The sequence below is a fragment of the Capsicum annuum genome, chromosome 9 (genome assembly GCF_002878395.1).
Source record: "Capsicum annuum cultivar UCD-10X-F1 chromosome 9, UCD10Xv1.1, whole genome shotgun sequence".
Taxonomy (NCBI): Eukaryota; Viridiplantae; Streptophyta; class Magnoliopsida; order Solanales; family Solanaceae; genus Capsicum; species Capsicum annuum.
The window spans coordinates 77,237,307-77,246,467 of NC_061119.1; the positions used below are offsets into that span (position 1 = coordinate 77,237,307).

The window sequence follows — 9,161 nt, forward strand, 5'->3', positions numbered from 1 at the left end:
TCGGTTATAAGAATCTCCCATGTCCATAAAAGTTGAGTTTCTTGAATACCGAGTCACTCTGAGTCTTGAGTTGAAGAGTTGAGTTGTTTATGATGATTTATGAGGTTTTTACCATATGATTTATTTACTATGAGATTATGAAAAGTATGTTTCAATCTAATTCAAGCCAAGTGAGCCATCATTGTACATATGCATATTTTTATGAAATTGATGATGATATTTACATTGTTGCATGCACCCCCACATACTCAGTACATTCCAAAGTGTTGACCCACATATTTTCCTATGGGCTACATTTTCTCATAATGTAGGTTCAGGTACTGAGCCGTTGCCGCGTTAGCGATATTTGAGTGCCTCAACTACGTTCCCTCAGTGGTGACCCCTCATGGTTCGAGGACCATGTCTATATTTTTTGTGATACCGTTCTGTTGTTATGGCTTTCAGTACTGTTTGAGTTAGTTGGAGGTTTGTCCCAATGGCTCCTTGATTTTGATGTATAGAGGCTTTGTCAGAATAGAGGGTTGGTATGTACAGACATTCAATATATTTTGGTTGTACAAACTAGTATTCTCCAGTATTTCTCTTGAACCCAATGTGGTATATCTCTTTTTTGTGCATGACTATTGTTGAATTGAATTCCTTGAGGTAGTGTCTGGCTCTGAGGGTTAGCTTGGGGCTACGTGTAGCCCTAAGTATCATGTGGCATCTCGAGATGAAATTTAGGGATATTACATTATTGTTGTCTTATACTTGACAGATTTCTTGTTATCACTCAACTTGAAAACAAAGTAACGCCACAACACAACAAAGAATTTCTCCATCTGCCTATAATCAAACTCCTTCCCTGATCAAATCCTTGGCCCTGCCTATTTTATCAACAAAAGAATGTGCTTAGCTAATTGACGCGACAAGTATAGACTGGCAATCAAGGTTTTACCAAATGATAATTAAAGCTAATAACCTACAAAGCTGTAAATTTGGAAGGGCTCTCTGGCCTGAAGAAACTATCCCCATCAAGCTATCTCTCTGGTTTATATTCTTCTGCATCATCACCCCATATAAATTTCATTCTTCCCATTGCATATAGTTAGTAAGATACCATGTACCCTTTGTTCACACTGAATCCATATGGTAGTGTCATCCGAAAAGCATATTTTCGCATCCTGCTGCAATAAGAGAAGTAATAATAATAACTTAAAGCATACATCTACTTATCTGTCATTGTATCATAAAAAAAGTTATTTATTACCACTGGAACTGCAGGATAGAGTATAAGAGTCTTAGTAAGTACTGCATGAAAATATTGTGTCTTTTCAAGGGCATCTTCACTTACATTGGCAGCAAAATCCATTACGTCTTTTTGCATTTTCTTTCTCAGTTGTTGCTTCTTTAATATCTTGTGCTATTTTTTCCTGTACATGAGGGTACTTGCACAATATATATATGAACCAATAAAGGGTGATTGTTCTTGTATCTCTGCCTGCTATAGTGAAGTTCAATATTATATCACGCAAATACTTTGGATCTATACGAGTTATTTGCAGCAACCCTGACAAAATGTCTTCTTTCTTCCACTGCAACTTGCAAATGATTTTAATGTTTAATAATTTATCCTAATTAAAGAAATTAGTAGCTATAAAAGGATTAACCTACAGGTAAATCAGTTTCTGGTTTACTCATATGCTCAGTTTTTTTGTGGACCGGCTTATAAACAAATGCATCAATAGTTCTTATATTTTTCCTTAATTTGGCTTCTGATACGATACTAAGAGCTCTTTTAATCCTCTATAAGATATCAACATATCTCCAAATTAGCACTGCATTATCATTGTCAAATGCATCGCTAGATTTTTTGTCTTCTTCATTTGAACCGCTCATATGTTGTCTAGCTCAACTCCGAAGGCAACTCTGAATATAGAACCTAGAGATGCTTTCAATAATAGATCATGCATCAACGACACCGGGTTTACTTATCAGATCAAAACAAAATAGGGTTGTTTAATAAAGTCGAGTCATGGAAACTTACTTGAATGTCAACTGTCTTGTTGGAACTAGCAGCTTCAGGCAATATGTGAGCAAGTTTTGCCCCATATTTTTTGAAGACCGCACTGCTGAAATCCTCCGAACCCTCGTGGAGAAATGGCTTGAAATTTCCTTTGCTCTCACCACTTATAGCCATCAACTGTGAAAATTCCATCCCCTGACAGGTCCTTTAGAATGCTATAGTTATACTATCCCTACATATTATTCCAAAAACCTCAAGTTGGCAATCCGAGAATCATCCCACTATTTTGTAAGATCTACGGGGAGATTCATTTAGCTCATAACTTTTTCTTGCATATAGAAGGTGAAACAGAGAAGAAATTTGCAAGGGAGGTTGCCAGAAATCTAAGATCGTAAATCTTATTGTCTCAATTTCGAGGAGCTGACAAAATTTTCACAGCAAGAGACTTGTTGCAGAAATCCTTAAGTTAAAAAACACAGGTCAAACACCAATTCTCATGAAAAATAAACTCATTCACCAAGATTCATAACTTGTACTCTTATATCACCATAAAGGAGATAAGCAATTTGTAAGGGAAGTTACTGGAGCATCCAAGATTGTAAATCTTGTTGTCTCTGTTTCAAAATGTGCTCTTCCTATATCAACTGTTTTTTCCTACACAGGAAATTACAAGCAAAAAATAAACTAGCACAGTCTAACCTTACAAGAAAATAAATAAATAAACAAACAAATAATAAGAATACCTTCACTCTCTCCTCTTTGTTTGTATCCATGATATAGGTCATATACCTAACAGACAAAAACAAAAACATAAGACAAGCTCTCTTTTTTCCTTTTCCCTTTTTGATTAGGTAATTTGAAAGGCAGGAGAAGCTACGAAACTGTAAAACAGTAGATATACAAGACAAAATAAAGTCCATAAACAGAAGTTCTTCATATGAGATCCCACAGAACCGCTAATTTTACATCAAATCCTTGGTATAGTCTAGTCAATATTGACAGGAGAAAATAACATCTAACAATGTTTTTTTATCAAGAACAATCAAGCATCTTAGATTACACATACTGGCGGGACACATATTCAGGCATTAAAAAGTGCCGAAGAACAAGTTGAACACTTTAAACAACAAAAAGGCTCACTAAATCTCTCTATTCTTATTCTTTGGTTCCTTCTCATACTTATGGATAGTCTGATCATCAACTTGACCACTACCTTTAATCCACTGCTAATAAAGGTGTTGTTTACATTGATGCGTGAAAGATTGTAACGTTTTAATTAATATGAAATGTGAAATGTCATAACATGTGTAACAGTCAGTCCTTATTGGGACTGTTTCTCTAATAAATGTGTGTATTATATTAATTTTTCACCAAAATAATGAGTCGAAAGTTTCAAAAAAATGAGAACAAAGATAAATGCAAATGCTGGCCTCTTAGACATGCCACATTAGCATGGTCTTAATTCTCCTTTATATATGTATTGATTATTTCTTTAATTGAATTTTTATTTTTATTTATTATGTTTGACATATTAAAAAAATTATATTTTTCTTATTAATTTCTTATTCTTTAAATTATTTTCAAGACATATTACTCTAAACATCAATTAATAGAAATCATATGGTAAACTAATCATATCAATAATTTTTTTTATTCCATGTAAAAAAGTGACAAGTAACGTACAACTTCATGAATATTAATTCAATTATTCAAGTGTATAAAGTCGTTTGAAAGAAGCTTCAAAGTCGAGCTATCTACTCTTATAGACTATATACTACAAGTGTTTCTATATCAGAAGAAAATATTTGACGTGTTTGCTTCAGCTGTTTCAATCATGATATTATTATGTCACTCCTAATTAAGTATTATTAGTTATTTATATACTAAAAAATTAATAATATTTAATAAATAAAATAAAATAAATATTTATGACATGTCTGTTTCAGCTGCTTCAACCGTAACTTTATAAACTATCACCCTTAATTAATTATTATAAATTATTAAATATTAAAAAATTAATAATATTTAATAAAAAATATAAAATAGATATAAAATGATAAATTAACTCTTGACGTTTTAATTAACTTTACTTTTATATGAGGCCCATTTAAAAAAAAAATCACAAATACTTTTTAGGAAAATTTACATGAATATCATCCTAACTTTCTATTATTACATAAAATCTCATCGATCAAAATTAATTACAAATATTTCATTTTTTACACTTTTTCTCATCAACCTCCATATACATATCAAACCGTCCCTTATATGTCAGCTAATATTCCACAATTTGTGCCTAAAATCAAGCAACCATCATTAAGGGGTTTCAAGATTTGAATTTACAAACCTTATCTTATCAAATTGTTGAACATCATCATCTTCTTCAATTTATTTTTGAGGTTAGTTTAATTTCTTAATTTTTCAACTTTACTTAATCAATATTCTACAAGCTACTTGTAGTATGTGCGCAATTCTCAAAATTTAAGCATAGTAATAAAGTCTGGATTGAGTTTTAAAGAAAATTTGAAACACCAAAACTACCCCTCCAAGATGAAGAAGTCGAGGGAAGTTACTCGTACAAACTCTAAAAAACCTGTTGCTAAATCTTCAAGAAAGATAAAAAGTGAAGAATCATCACGACTGCGTCTTCCAAAGATATATTGATTTATTTCTGAATCTGTATCCTTTTTTATCGATTTATGTATTTTTATATATTGTTATATAAGAGTGTTTTCTTGTTATTTCAACTTTATAAGTTATGTATAGGACTAAAGACGTCTTCTCATACATTACATTTGATATGTATATGATCAAATTACTTAGTAAATTCATGTTGTTATTTTCAACTATGATACATAGCGAGTTGTGTATATATTTATAGTTATGTCATTTGTTGGACGTTTTATTTCAACCCATATACATAAATCTGTTATGTATATGTATTGAACAGACACTGTTGAGCTGTTTAATTTCAGCCATATATATTATAGAGTTATGTATATAATGCATCAATAGTATTATACATAACGCAGTTAGGTATATGCCTCTGTTGGATATGACGGTTGTATGTATTTCAGTCTATATACATAACAATGTTTTAAATATGAAAGAATGTTAGGCATGTATATGATGTTTTATCTTTATATTTTCAAGTTTTGTTTCATATTGTTATGTATATGTGATGCCTGGGATGTGCATTTTGCAAACCCATATGTGTAAGGGTTGGGGTTCATTGTTGTCATGTTCGTCAAATATTATAGAATTTTTTTTGTTTCAAATTTTTCATACTTACGTAGTAAAATTTCCTTTATATGTAGACTAGGTAAATTTTTCATAGACTTACGTAGCAAAATTTTCTTTATACGAGTCTTTTCTTTTCATTTTAAAATTTTCTATGTCCCTTTATTTTATAAGGTTTTTTTCTCTTTGGTTCTAAATTTTTTTAGGTGATTTATGTAGTAAATTTTCTTTAGGAATATATTTTTTGAAAAATTTACATTATTAAGGAATTCGTTAATCACACATTAATAAGGTACAATCTTGAATAATTATTAGACTTGATTTATTTTCTTACATCGTTAAGGAAGTTAGTTATGATACTTAAAATACTTATCTATATTAACATTCAATTATGTGTATGAACAATTAAAATCTAAAAGAGAGAAAAATTATTTAAAAAATTGGGAGAGAGAGCAATTAAGAAGCAAACTAGTGGAATTTATGAAAATTGTCCTATTTTTTATAGCAATTTTGCTATATCACTTCTAATTAGTTGTTGTAGGTCATTTAAAAAATGTCTGCTTTAATCATAATTTTACTATATCACTTCTAATTAATTATTATGATCTTCTAAGCATTGTACCACTTAAATTGGAATAGAAGAAAAAAGTATTATGAATCACAATAAGTTAAGAACTTAAATTATTTTAAAAAAATATAATTGATTATCAATGCCACAAAAAATTTAGACAAAGAGAGCAACATATATTATTTGAAAATTAAAAAAAAAAGTATTATAAATTACAATAGTTAACAACTTAAAATATCTACAAAAATTAATCGTTATTTGTTTCAAAAAAATACTACAAATTACAATAATTAATAACTTAAAAAATTAAAATATATAAAATATTTGATTGACTCTCAAAATTACATCAGTACCATTTAAATTGGAATAGAAGAAGAGTATTATAAATCACAATAATTAATAACTTTAATTATTTTTAAAATATAATTGACTATCAATACTACAAAAGTTTGGACAAGGAGAGTAAAGTATATTATTTGAAAATTACATACAAAGATATTATAAATTACAATAGTTAACAATTTAAAATATCTAAAAATATATTTAAAATATGATTGATTATCTAAATTGTATTTGTGACACATTATTTGAGACCAAAACATAACATATATTAGGCCCGTGATAACATGGTCCCCTCGGTATCTAGTGTCCTTAAAAAAATATATACTCCCTTCGTCTCATTTTATGTATCGTCATTTGACCAAACACGAAGTTTAAGAAATAAATGATGATTTTGTAAAATTTACAAAATTATCCCTCTTAAAATTACTTTAATATTTACTTTTTAGTTGTCTTTTCTTGTTAAGTGAGACCCGGTAAGGATAAAATGGGATTGATGTCATTAAATAATTATCAAATAAGAAAAAATGATATTTTTTTGGACGGATCAAAAAGAAAATGACGACACATAAAATGAAATAGAGAAAGTACTTCCTTAGTTACTACTTAGTTGTAGTCCTTACTAAAAATAGATAATTTTTAAATATTTTTTCGTTTTGTTTTAGTTGACCCTCTTACTAAAAATATTTATTTCAATTTTATTGCCCCATTTATGAAATTATTTTTTTTTTTTTTTGTTCTTCTAATACCCTTAAAATTAAATGATCACATAAAGTGTATATATTCAAATTTATATTATCAAAACATAATTTACAAGGATAATCTGATAAATAAGCTTCTAATAAATATTTTCTTAATGTAAGTGTCAAGTCAATAAGAGTCAACTATTTTAAAATGACGGGAGTACTTATTATTTTACAAAATCAATGCATACTTAGTTATTTGTTTTCACTTTTACCTTAATAAATATGAAAAGATATTAATATAGTACAAAAAAGAGACGCATTAAATAAAGATGAGTAGTGAATAAGGATAACTTGGTCAAATTGTCTTCTAATTACTCTTTCATCTCATATTTGTTGGCCATTTTACCAAAAATAATTGTCCCATATTACTCTACTTAATTGATCACCTTATTAAATCAAGAAATTATTAATTAATTTTTTTTTTCATATTATCCTTGCAATTAATTCTTTTTAAAACTGTTCACACTTGTTTGTAAAGTATTCAGAATTTTTTTTTAAGAGGTAAAATAGTAAAATTACCTTCTTATTTATGATTTTTTATCACTATATAAAATGAAATATGTCAAACTAATATGAGATTGAGGGATTAATACTTTTCAAAAGGTTTACAACTTTAAAAGGTAGCAAGTAAATAGAAATGGATGGAGTACTTAATTATATACTAACTAGGTATTTTTTCCATTCATTTTATTTGTCATATTTATTTTTTTATGTCTCTTAAAAGATATCAGTTTAAAATATTAATTAAATTAATCTCATTTATTCCTTAATCTTAATGTAATAATTCTAGTTTTTCATTCCACCATATTAGTTAAAATTAGGGTAAAATTATTTTTAATTATATCTTACATTTTAAAATAATAAATATATATATTTTAAATTGATTAATTTTAGTAACTAGAGCAAGTAAAATGGAGCGAAGAGTGTGATTAGTCATATAGAACCCATTTTTAGAAGCATTGCAACTTATTTCTTTTAGCTTTTCCATTTAGTATCAACTAGCATATACATACATACATACATACATACATACATACATATATATATATATATATATATATACACACACACTAGACATTAAAGGATATATTATTTTTTGTCTTAATTTATGTGACACAAATATAATTTAGATAATCAATCATTAAAATAATTTAAATTTTTAATTATTGTGATTTATAATATTTTTTCTTCTATTCCAATTTAAATGATACTGATATAAGTTCGAGCGTCAATCGAATATTTTATATCTTTTATATTTTTAAGTTGTTAAATATGTGATTTATAATGATTGTGGCACTATATAATTTCGATAGTCAAACGAATATTTTATGTTGACATATCATTTTGCGTGTATTTTATCTTTCTTATGAAATATTGTTAATCTTTCAATGCTTAGATGACCATAAAAATTAATATGGTGATATCATAAAATCACGTTTGAAACAATGAAGTAGGCATGTCTAAATAACTTATAACAACTAATTAGATATGATAAAATAAAATTATTATAAAAAATACTTGTGAATTTTTTTTAAATGGGTCTCATATAAGACATCAAATTAATTTAAAATATCAAGAGTTAATTTATTATTTACTGTTTAATTTATCTTTTTATTAAATAATATTAATTTGTTAATACCTAAATGACTTATAATAATTAATTAGGGGCGATATAGTAAAATTACGATCGAAACAACTGAAGAAGGTAGTACAAAACATCAAAAGTTAATTCATTATTTTATTTTTATTTTTTATTTTTTAAAAATTAATTATGGGTGATATAATAAAATTACGATTGAAACAATGAAACAGACATGTCTTAAATGACTTATAACAACCAATTAGATTTGATATAATTAAATTACTATAAAAAAATACTTGTGAAAAAATTTATCATTTTATATCCAATTTATTATTTTTATTAAATATTATTATTTTTTTATTACTTAAATGACATATGATTAATTAGGGGTGATATAGTAAAATTAAGATTAAAATAAAACGTCAAAAATTAATTTATCATTTTATATTTGATTTATTATTTTTATTAAATATTATTTATTTTTTTATACTAAGATGACTTATAATGATTAGTTAGGGGTGATATAGTAAAACTACGATTGAAATAAAACGTCAACAATTAATTTATTATTTTATATTCAATTTATTATTTTTATTAAATATTATTAATTTTTTTATATTTAGATGAGTTATAATGATTCATTAGGGGTGACGGGTGAGATAGTAAAATTTTGATTGAAGC

At 27.1% G+C, this 9,161-nt stretch overlaps 1 pseudogene; it reads right to left on the reverse strand.

Moving 5' to 3' along the window:
• Nucleotides 1–728: 728 nt before the first annotated feature.
• Nucleotides 729–2,778, reverse strand: LOC124885248 (annotated as a pseudogene).
• Between the last annotated feature and the right edge of the window lie 6,383 nt (nucleotides 2,779–9,161).